The following is an 11,912-nucleotide window of genomic DNA, read 5'->3' on the forward strand; positions in this document are numbered from 1 at the left end:
TTTTCGTCATTTGTTATCGAATCTACTTAAAGCCAGATCGTCACAGTGGCCGCTCTTTTGTCTGAAACGCTTGTACTTATCGTCTGCAAAGCTATGTCGCGTGCTGCGGTATGCGGAGACACTAAAAGCACCATAGTAGAGCACATATGAAGCTTCTAAGTTGATGTAATAGCCAGTAAGAAGTAGTACAATTCAAGTTTTAGGTATTGAATATTGACTTTTTAGCTGGCTTTGGTGCCTTGGACATGAGCTATCACCTTAAGATTCTGCATAAAAGGAGGACTAGCAGCCGAGTTGCACGGGATAATGTGAAAAGTGTTCATATGTAGTAAAAACCTGAGAAATCGGTCCGTTTTCGTCATTTGTTATCGAACCGACTTAAAGCAAGATCGTCACATTGGCCGCTCTTCTCTCTGAAACGGTTGTACTTATCCTCTGCAAAGCTATGTCGCGTGCTGCGGTATGCGGAGACACTAAAATCACCATAGTAGAACACAGATGAGGCTTCTAAGTTGATGTAATAGCCAGTAAGAGGTAATACAATTCAAGTATCAGGTATCGATTATTGACTTTTTAGCTGGCTTTGGTACCTTGGACATGAGCTAGGACCTTAAGATTCTACATGAAAGGAGGACTAGCAGCCGAGTTGCACGGGAGAATGTGAATTGTGTTCATATGTAGTTAAAACCTGAGAAATACGTCCGTTTTCTTCATTTGTTATCGAATCGACTTAAAGCTAGATCGTCACATTGGCCGCTCTTCTCTCTGAAACGGTTGTACTTATCGATTGCAAAGCTATGTCGCGTGCTGCGGTATGCGGGGACACTAAAAGCACCATAGTAGAACACAGATGAAGCTTCTAAGTTGATGTAATAGCCAGTAAGAAGTAGTACAATTCAAGTTTTAGGTATCGATTATTGACTTTTTAGCTGGCTTTGGTGCCTTGGACATGAGCTAGGACCTTAAGATTCTGCATGAAAGGAGGACTAGCAGCCGAGTTGCACGGGAGAATGTGAAAAGTGTTCATATGTAGTAAAAACCTGAGAAATCCGTCCGTTATCGTCATTTGTTATCGAATCGACTTCAAGCCAGATCGTCTCATTGGCCACTCTTCTCTCTGCAAAAGTTGTACTTATCGTCTGCAAAGCTATGTCGCGTGCTGCGGTATGCGGACACACTAAAAGCACCATAGTAGAACACAGATGAAGCTTCTAAGTTGATGTAATAGCCAGTAAGTAGTAGTACAATTCAAGTTTTAGGTATTGAATATTGACTTTTTAGCTGGCTTTGGGCCTTGGACTTGAGCTAGGACCTTAAGATTCTGCATGAAAGGAGGACTAGCAGCCGAGTTGCACGGGAGAATGTGAAAAGTGTTCATATGTAGTAAAAACCTGAGAAATCGGTCCGTTTTCGTTATTTGGTATCGAACCGACTTAAAGCAAGATCGTCACATTGACCGCTCTTCTCTCTGAAACGGTTGTACTTATCGTCTGCAAAGCTATGTCGCGCTCTGCGATACGCGGAGTAAGTAAAAGCACCATAGTAGAACACAGATGAAGCTTCTAAGTTGATGTAATAGCCAGTAAGATATAGTACAATTCAAGTTTTAGGTATCGATTATTGACTTTTTAGCTGGCTTTGGTGCGTTGGACATGAGCTAGGACCTTAAGATTGTGCATGAAAGAAGGATTAGCAGCGGAGTTGCACGGGAGAATATGAAAAGTGTTCATATGTAGTAAAAACCTAAAAATCCGTCCGTTTTCGTCATTTGTTATCGTATCGACTTAAAGCCAGATCGTCACATTGGCCGCTCTTCTCTCTGAAACGGTTGTACTTATCGTCTGCAAAGCTATGTCGCGCTCTGCGATATGCGGAGACAGTAAAAGCACCATAGTAGAACACAGATGAAGCTTCTAAGTTGATGTAATAGCCAGTAAGATATAGTACAATCCAAGTTTTAGGTATCGATTATTGACTTTTTAGATGGCATTGGTGCGTTGGACATGAGCTAGGACCTTAAGATTGTGCATGAAAGAAGGGTTAGCAGCGGAGTTGCACGGGAGAATATGAAAAGTGTTCATATGTAGTAAAAACCTAGAAATCCGTCCGTTTTCGTCATTTGTTATCGAATCGACTTAAAGCCAGATCGTCACATTGGCCGCTATTCTCTCTGAAACGGTTGTACTTATCATCTGCAAAGCTATGTCGCGTGCTGCGGTATTCTGAAACACTAAAAGCACCATAGTAGAACACAGATGAAGCTTCTAAGTTGATGTAATAGCCAGGAAGAAGTAGTATAATTCAAGTTTTAGGTATGGTTTAAGACTTTATAGCTGGCTTTGGTGCCTTGGACATGAGCTAGGACCTTAACATTCTGCATGAAAGGAGGACTAGCAGCTTATTTGCACGGGAGAATGTGAAAAGTGTTCATATGTAGTAAAAACCTGAGAAACACGTCAGTTTTCGTCATTTGTTATCGAATCGACTTAAAGCCAGATCGTCACATTGGCCGCTCTTCTCTCTGAAACGGTTGTACTAATCGATTTCGTAGCTATGTCGCGTGCTGCGGTATGCGGAGACACTAAAAGCAGCATAATAGATCACAGATGAAGCTTCTAAGTTGATGTAATAGCCAGTAAGAAGTAGTACAATTCAAGTTTTAGGTATCGATTATTGACTTTTTAGCTGGCTTTGGTGCCTTGGAAATGAGCTCGGACCTTAACATTCTGCATGAAAGGAGGACTAGCAGCCGAGTTGCACGGGAGAATGTGAAATGTGTTCATATGTAGTAAAAACATGAGAAATCCGTCCGTTTTCGTCATTTGTTATCGAATCGACTTAAAGCCAGATCGTCACATTGGCCGCCCTTCTCTCTGAAAAAGTTGTACTTATCGTCTGCAAAGCTATGTCGCGTGCTGCGGTATGCGGACACACTAAAAGCACCATAGTAGAACACAGTTGAAGCTTTGTAAGTTGATGTAATAGCCAGTAAGAAGTAGTACAATTAACGTTTTAGGTATCGGTTATTGACTTTTTACCCTTCTTTGGTGCCTTGGACATGAGCTAGGAACTTTACATTTTTCATGAAAGGAGGACTAGCAGCCGAGTTGCACGGGAGAATGTGAAAAGTGTTCATATGTAGTAAAATCCTGAGAAATCCGTCCGTTTTCGTCATTTGTTATCGAATCGACTTAAAGCCAGATCGTCACATTGGCCGCTCTTCTCTCTGAAACGGTTGTAGTTATCGTCTGCAAAGCTATGTCGCGTGCTGCGGTATGCGGAGACATTAAAATCACCATAGTAGAACACAGATGAAGCTTCTAAGTTGATGTAATAGCCAGTAAGTAGTAGTACAATTCAAGTTTTAGGTATCGATTATTGACTTTTTAGCTGGCTTTGGTGCCTTGGACATGAGCTAGGACCTTTAGATTCTGCATGAAAGGAGGATTAGCAGCGGAGTTGCACGGGAGAATGTGAAAAGTGTTCATATGAAGTAAAAACCTGAGAAATCCGTCCGTTTTCGTCATTTGTTATCGAATCGACTTAAAGCCAGATCGTCACATTGGCCGCTCTTCTCTCTGAAACGGTTGTACTTATCGTCTGCAAAGCTATGTCGCGTGCTGCGGTATGCGGAGACAGTAAAAGCACCATAGTAGAATACAGATGAAGCTTCTAAGTTAATGTAATAGCCAGTAAGATATAGTAGAATTCAAGTTTTAGGTATCGATTATTGACTTTTTAGCCGGCTTTGGTGCCTTGGACATGAGCTAGGACCTTAAGATTCTGCATGAAAGGAGGATTAGCATCGGAGTTGCACGGGAGAATATGAAAAGTGTTCATATGTAGCAAAAACGTAGAAATCCGTCCGTTTTCGTCATTTGTTATCGAATCGACTTAAAGCCAGATCGTCACATTGGCCGCTCTTCTCTCTGAAACGGATGTACTTATCGTCTGCAAAGCTATGTCGCGTGCTGCGGTATGCGGAGACACTAAAATCACCATAGTAGAACACAGATGAAGCTTCTATGTTGATGTAATAGCCAGTAAGTAGTAGTACAATTCAAGTTTTAGGTATCGATTATTGACTTTTTAGCTGGCTTTGGTGCCTTGGACATGAGCTAGGACCTTAAGATTCTGCATGAAAGGAGGACTAGCAGCCGATTTGCATGGGAGAATGTGAAAAGTGTTCATATGTAGTAAAAACCTGAGAAATCCGTCCGTTTTCGTCATTTGTTATCGAATCGACTTAAAGCCAGATCGTCACATTGGCCGCTCTTCTCTCTGAAACGGTTGTACTTATTGTCTGCAAAGCTATGTCGCGTGCTGCGGTATTCTGAAACACTAAAAGCACCATAGTAGATCACAGATGAAGCCTCTAAGTTGATGTAATAGCCAGGAAGAAGTAGTATAATTCAAGTTTTAGGTATGGATTAAGACTTTATAGCTGGCTTTGGTGCCCTCGACATGAGCTAGGACCTTAACATTCTGCATGAAAGGAGGACTAGCAGCTTATTTGCACGGGAGAATGTGAAAAGTGTTCATATGTAGTAAAAACCTGAGGAACACGTCAGTTTTCGTCATTAGTTATCGAATCGACTTAAAGCCAGATCGTCACATTGGCCGCTCTTCTCTCTGAAACGGTTGTACTAATCGATTTCGTAGCTATGTCGCGTGCTGCGGTACGCGGAGACACTAAAAGCAGCATAATAGAACACAGATGAAGCTTCTAGGTTGATGTAATAGCCAGTAAGAAGTAGTACAATTGAAGTTTTAGGTATCGATTATTGACTTTTAGCTGGCTTTGGTGCCTTGGAAATGAGCTCGGACCTTAACATTCTGCATGAAAGGAGGACTAGCAGCCGAGTTGCACGGGAGAATGTGAAATGTGTTCATATGTAGTAAAAACCTGAGAAATCCGTCCGTTTTCGTCATTTGTTATCGAATCGACTTAAAGCCAGATCGTCACATTGGCAGCTCTTCTCTCAGAAAAAGTTGTACTTATCGTCTGCAAAGCTATGTCACGTGCTGCGGTATGCGGACACACTAAAAGCACCATAGTAGAACACAGATGAAGCTTCTAAGTTGATGTAATAGCCAGTAAGAAGTAGTACAATTAAAGTTTTAGGTATCGGTTATTGACTTTTTACCCTTCTTTTGTGCCTTGGACATGAGCTAGGAACTTAACATTTTTCATGAAAGGAGGACTAGCAGCCGAGTTGCACGGGAGAATGTGAAGAGTGTTCATATGTAGTAAAAACCTGAAAATCCGTCCGTCTTAGTCATTTGTTATCGAATCGACTTAAAGCCAGATCGTCACATTGGCCGCTCTTCTCTCTGATACGGTTGTACTTATCGTCTGCAAAGCTATGTCGCGTGCTGCGGTATGCGGAGACATTAAAATCACCATAGTAGAACACAGATGAAGCTTCTAAGTTGATGTAATAGCCAGTAAGTAGTAGTACAATTCAAGTTTTAGGAATCGATTATTGACTTTTTAGCTGGCTTTGGTGACTTGGACATGAGCTAGGACCTTTAGATTCTGCATGAAAGGAGGACTAGCAGCCGAGTTGCACGGGAGGATGTGAAAAGTGTTCATATGTAGTAAAAACCTAGTAATCCGTCCGTTTTCGTCATTTGTTATCGAATCGACTTAAAGCCAGATCGTCACATTGGCAGCTCTTCTCTCTGAAACGGTTGTACTTATCGTCTGCAAAGCTATGTCGGGTGCTGCAGTATGCGGAGACACTAAAAGCACCATAGTAGAACACAGATTAAGCTTCTAAGTTGATGTAATACCCAGTAAGAAGTAGTAAAATTCAAGTTTTAGGTATCGATTATTGACTTTTTAGCTGGCTTTGGTGCCTTGGACATTAGCTAGTACCTTAACATTCTGTATGAAAGGAGGACTAGCAGCCGAGTTGCACGGGAGAATGTGAAAAGTGTTCATATGTAGTAAAAACCTGAGAAATCGGTCCGTTTTCGTCATTTGTTATCGAACCGACTTAAAGCAAGATCGTCACATTGGCCGCTCTTCTCTCTGAAACGGTTGTACTTATCCTCTGCAAAGCTATGTCGCGTGCTGCGGTATGCGGAGACACTAAAATCACCATAGTAGAACACAGATGAGGCTTCTAAGTTGATGTAATAGCCAGTAAGAAGTAATACAATTCAAGTATCAGGTATCGATTATTGACTTTTTAGCTGGCTTTGGTACCTTGGACATGAGCTAGGACCTTAAGATTCTACATGAAAGGAGGACTAGCAGCCGAGTTGCACGGGAGAATGTGAATTGTGTTCATATGTAGTAAAAACCTGAGAAATACGTCCGTTTTTTTCATTTGTTATCGAATCGACTTAAAGCCAGATCGTCACATTGGCCGCTCTTCTCTCTGAAACGGTTGTACTTATTGTCTGCAAAGCTATGTCGCGTGCTGCGGTATGCGGAGACACTAAAAGCACCATAGTAGAACACAGATGAAGCTTCTAAGTTGATGTAATAGCCAGTAAGAAGTAGTACAATTCAAGTTTTAGGTATCGATTATTGACTTTTTAGCTGGCTTTGGTGCCTTGGACATGAGCTAGGACCTTAAGATTCTGCATGAAAGGAGGACTAGCAGCCGAGTTGCACGGGAGAATGTGAAAAGTGTTCATATGTAGTAAAAACCTGAGAAATCCGTCCGTTTTGGTCATTTGTTATCGAATCGACTTCAAGCCAGATCGTCTCATTGGCCAATCTTCTCTCTGCAAAAGTTGTACTTATCGTCTGCAAAGCTATGTCGCGTACTGCGGCATGCGGACACACTAAAAGCACCATAGTAGAACACAGATGAAGCTTCTAAGTTGATGTAATAGCCAGTAAGAAGTAGTACAATTAAAGTTTTAGGTATCGGTTATTGACTTTTTACCCTTCTTTGGTGCCTTGGACATGAGCTAGGAAATTAAGATTTTGCATGAAGGAGGACTAGCAGCCGAGTTGCACGGTAGAATGTGAAAAGTGTTCATATGTAGTAAGAACCTGAGAAATCCGTCCGTTTTCGTCATTTGTTATCGAATCGACTTAAAGCCAGATCGTCACATTGGCCGCTCTTCTCTCTGAAACGGTTGTACTTATCGTCTGCAAAGCTATGTCGCGTACTGCGGTATGCTGAGACACTAAAAGCACCATAGTAGAACACATATGAAGCTTCTAAGTTGATGTAATAGCCAGTAAGAAGTAGTACAATTCAAGTTTTAGGTATTGAATATTGACTTTTTAGCTGGCTTTGGTGCCTTGGACTTGAGCTAGGACCTTAAGATTCTGCATGAAAGGAGGACTAGCAGCCGAGTTGCACGGGAGAATGTGAAAATTGTTCATATGTAGTAAAAACCTGAGAAATCGGTCCGTTTTCGTTATTTGGTATCGAACCGACTTAAAGCCAGATCGTCACATTGGCCGCTCTTCTCTCTGAAACGGTTGTACTTATCGTCTGCAAAGCTATGTCGCGTGCTGCGTTATGCGGAGACACTAAAATCACCATAGTAGAACACAGATGAGGCTTCTAAGTTGATGTAATAGCCAGTAAGAAGTAATACAATTCAAGTATTATGAATCGATTATTGACATTTTAGCTGGTTTTGGTACATTGGACATGAGCTAGGACCTTAAGATTCTCCATGAAAGGAGGACTAGCAGCCAAGTTGCACGGGAGATTGTGAATAGTGTTCATATGTAGTAAAAACCTGAGACATCCGTCCGTTTTCGTCATTTGTTATCGAATCGACTTAAAGCCAGATCGTCACATTGGCCGCTCTTCTCTCTGAAACGGTTGTACTTATCGGCTGCAAAGCTATGTGTCGTGCTGCGGTATGCGGAGACAGTAAAAGCACCATAGTAGAACACAGATGAAGCTTCTAAGTTGATGTAATAGCCAGGAAGATATAGTACAATTCATGTTTTAGGTATCGATTATTTACTTTTTAGCTGGCTTTGGTGCCTTGGACATGAGCTAGAACCTTAAGATTCTGCATGAAAGGAGGATTAGCAGCGGAGTTACACGGGAGAATATGAAAAGTGTTCATATGTAGTAAAAACCTGAGACATCCGTCCGTTTTCGTCATTTGTTATCGAATCGACGTGAAACCAAATCGTCACATTGGCCACTCTTCTCTCTGAAACGGTTGTACTTATCGTCTGCAAAGCTATGTCGCGTGCTGCGGTATGCGGAGACAGTGAAAGCACCATAGTAGAACACAGATGAAGCTTCTAAGTTGATGTAATAGCCAGGAAGAAGTAGTACAATTCAAGTTTTAGGTATCGATTAGTGACTTTTTAGCTGGCATTGGTGCCTTGGACATGAGCTAGGACCTTAAGATTCTGCATGAAAGGAGGACTAGCAGCCGAGTTGCACGGGAGAATGTGAAAAGTGTTCATATGTAGTAAAAACCTGAGAAATCGGTCCGTTTTCGTCAATTGTTATCATACCGACTTAAAGCCAGATCGTCACATTGGCCGCTCTCCTCTCTGAAACGCTTGTACTTATCGTCTGCAAAGCTATGTCGCGTGCTGCGGTATGCGGAGACACTAAAAGCACCATAGTAGAACACAGATGAGGCTTCTAAGTTGATGTAATAGCCAGTAAGAAGTAATACAATTCAAGTTTTAGGTATCGATTATTGACTTTTTAACTGGCTTTGGTACCTTGGACATGAGCTAGGACCTTAAGATTCTGCATGAAAGGAGGACTAGCAGCCGAGTTGCACGGGAGAATGTGAATAGTGTTCATATGTAGTAAAAACCTGAGACATCCTTCCGTTTTCGTCATTTGTTATCGAATCGACGTAAAGCCAGATCGTCACATTGGCCGCTCTTCTCTCTGAAACGGTTGTACTTATCGTCTGCAAAGCTATGTCGCGTGCTGCGGTATGCGGAGACAGTAAAAGCACCACAGTAGAACACAGATGAAGCTTCTAAGTTGATGTAATAGCCAGGAAGAAGTAGTACAATTCAAGTTTTAGGTATCGATTATTGAATTTTTAGCTGGCTTTGGTGCCTTGGACAAAAGCTAGGACCTTAAGATTCTGCATGAAAGGAGGACTAGCTGCCGAGTTGCACGGGAGAATGTGAAAAGTGTTCATATGTAGTAAAAACCTGAGAAATAGGTCCGTTTTCGTCATTTGTTATCGAATCGACTTAAAGCCAGATTGTCACATTGGCCGCTCTTCTCTCTGAAACGGTTGTACTTCTCGTCTGCAAAGCTATGTCGCGTGCTGCGGTATGCTGAGACACTAAAAGCACCAAAGTAGAACACAGATGAAGCTTCTAAGTTGATGTAATAGCCTGGAAGAAGTAGTACAATTCAAGTTTTAGTCATTTGTTATCGAACCGACTTAAAGCAAGATCGTCACATTGGCCGCTCTTCTCTCTGAAACGGTTGTACTTATCGTCTGCAAAGCTATGTCGCGTGCTGCGGTATGCGGAGACACTAAAATCACCATAGTAGAACACAGATGAAGCTTCTAAGTTGATGTAATAGCCAGTAAGAAGTAGTACAATTCAAGTTTTAGGTATCGATTATTGAATTTTTAGCTGGCTTTGGTGCCTTGGACATGAGCTAGGACCTTACGATTCTGCATGAAAGGAGGACTAGCAGCCGAGTTGCACGGGAGAATGTGAAAAGTGTTCATATGTAGTAAAAACCTGAGAAATCCGTCCGTTTTGGTCATTTGTTATCGATTCGACTTCAAGCCAGATCGTCTCATTGGCCACTCTTCTCTCTGCAAAAGTTGTACTTATCGTCTGCAAAGCTATGTCGCGTGCTGCGGTATGCGGACACACTAAAAGCACCATAGTAGAACACAGATGAAGCTTCTAAGTTGATGTAATAGCCAGCAAGAAGTAGTACAATTAAAGTTTTAGGTATCGGTTATTGACTTTTTAGCCTTCTTTGGTGGCTTGGACATGAGCTAGGAAATTAAGATTTTGCATGAAGGAGGACTAGCAGCCGAGTTGCACCTGAGAAATCCGTCCGTTTTGGTCATTTGTTATCGAATCGCCTTCAAGCCAGATCGTCTCATTGGCCACTCTTCTCTCTGCAAAAGTTGTACTTATCGTCTGCAAAGCTATGTCGCGTGCTGCGGTATGCGAACACACTAAAAGCACCATAGTAGAACACATATGAAGCTTCTAAGTTGATGTAATAGCCATTAAGAAGTAGTACAATTAAAGTTTTAGGTATCGGTTATTGACTTTTTACCCTTCTTTGGTGCCTTGGACATGAGCTAGGAAATTAAGATTTTGCATGAAGGAGGACTAGCAGCCGAGTTACACGGGAGAATGTGAAAAGTGTTCATATGTAGTAAAAACCTGAGAAATCCGTCCGTTTTCGTCATTTGTTATCGAATCGACTTAAAGCAAGATCGTCACATTGGCCGCTCTTCTCTCTGAAACGGTTGTACTTATCCTCTGCAAAGCTATGTCGCGTGCTGCGGTATGCGGAGAAACTAAAATCACCATAGTAGAACACAGATGAAGCTTCTAAGTTGATGTAATAGCCAGTAAGAAGTAGTACAATTCAAGTATTAGGTATCGATTATTGACTTTTTAGCTGGCTTTGGTGCCTTGGACATGAGCTAGGACCTTTAGATTCTGCATGAAAGGAGGACTAGCAGCCGAGTTGCACGGGAGAATGTGAAAAGTGTTCATATGTAGTAAAAACCTTAGAAATCCGTCCGTTTTCGTCATTTGTTATCGAATCGACTTTAAGCCATATTGTCACATTGGCCGCTCTTCTCTCTGAAACGCTTGTACCTATCGTCTGCAAAGCTATGTTGCGTGCTGCGGTATGCTGAGACACTAAAAGCACCATAGTAGAACACAGATGAAGCTTCTAAGTTGATGTAATAGCCAGTAAGAATTAGTACAATTCAAGTTTTAGGTATTGAATATTGACTTTTTAGCTGGCTTTGGTGCCTTGGGCATGAGCTAGGACCTTAAGATTCTGCATGAAAGGAGGACTAGCAGCTGACTTTCACGGGAGAATGTGAAAAATGTTAGTATGTAGTAAAAACCTGAGACATCCGTCCGTTTACGTCATTTGTTATCGAATCTACTTAAAGCCAGATCGTCACATTGGCCGCTCTTCTCTCTGAAACGGTTGTACTTATCGTCTGCAAAGCTATGTCACGTGCTGTGGTATGCGGAGACACTAAAAGCACTATAGTAGAACACAGATGAAGCTTCTGAGTTGATGTAATAGCCAGTAAGAAGTAGTACAATTCAAGTTTTAGGTATCGATTATTGACGTTTTAGCTGGCTTTGGTGAATTGGACATGAGCTAGGACCTTAAGATTCAGCATGAAAGGAGGACTAGCAACCGAGTTGCACGGGAAAATGTGAAAAGTGTACAAATGTAGTAAAAGCCTGAGAAATACGTCCGTTTTCCTCATTTGTTATCGAACTGACTTAAAGCCAAATCGTCACATTGGCCGATCTTCTCTCTGAAACGCTTGTACTTATCGTCTGCAATGCTATGTCGCGTGCTGCGGTATGCGGAGACACTAGAAGCACCATAGTAGAACACAGATGAAGCTTCAAAGTTGATGTAATAGCCAGTAAGAAGTAGTATAATTCAAGTTTTAGGTATCGATAATTGACTTTTTAGCCGGCTTTGGTGCCTTGGTCATGATCTATGTCCTTAAGATTCTGCATGAAAGGAGGACTAGCAGCCGAATTGCATGGGAGAATGTGAAAAGTGTTCATATGTAGTAAAAACCTGAGAAATCCGTCCGATTTCGTCATTTGTTATCGAATCAACTTGAAGCCAGATCGTCACATTTGCCGCTCTTCTCTCTTAATCTGTTGTACTTATCGCCTGCAAAGGTATGTCGCGTGATGAGGTATGCGGAGACACTAAAAGCACCATAGTAGAACACAG

This window comes from Schistocerca gregaria, chromosome 6, assembly GCF_023897955.1.
Source record: "Schistocerca gregaria isolate iqSchGreg1 chromosome 6, iqSchGreg1.2, whole genome shotgun sequence".
NCBI classification, from domain to species: Eukaryota; Metazoa; Arthropoda; class Insecta; order Orthoptera; family Acrididae; genus Schistocerca; species Schistocerca gregaria.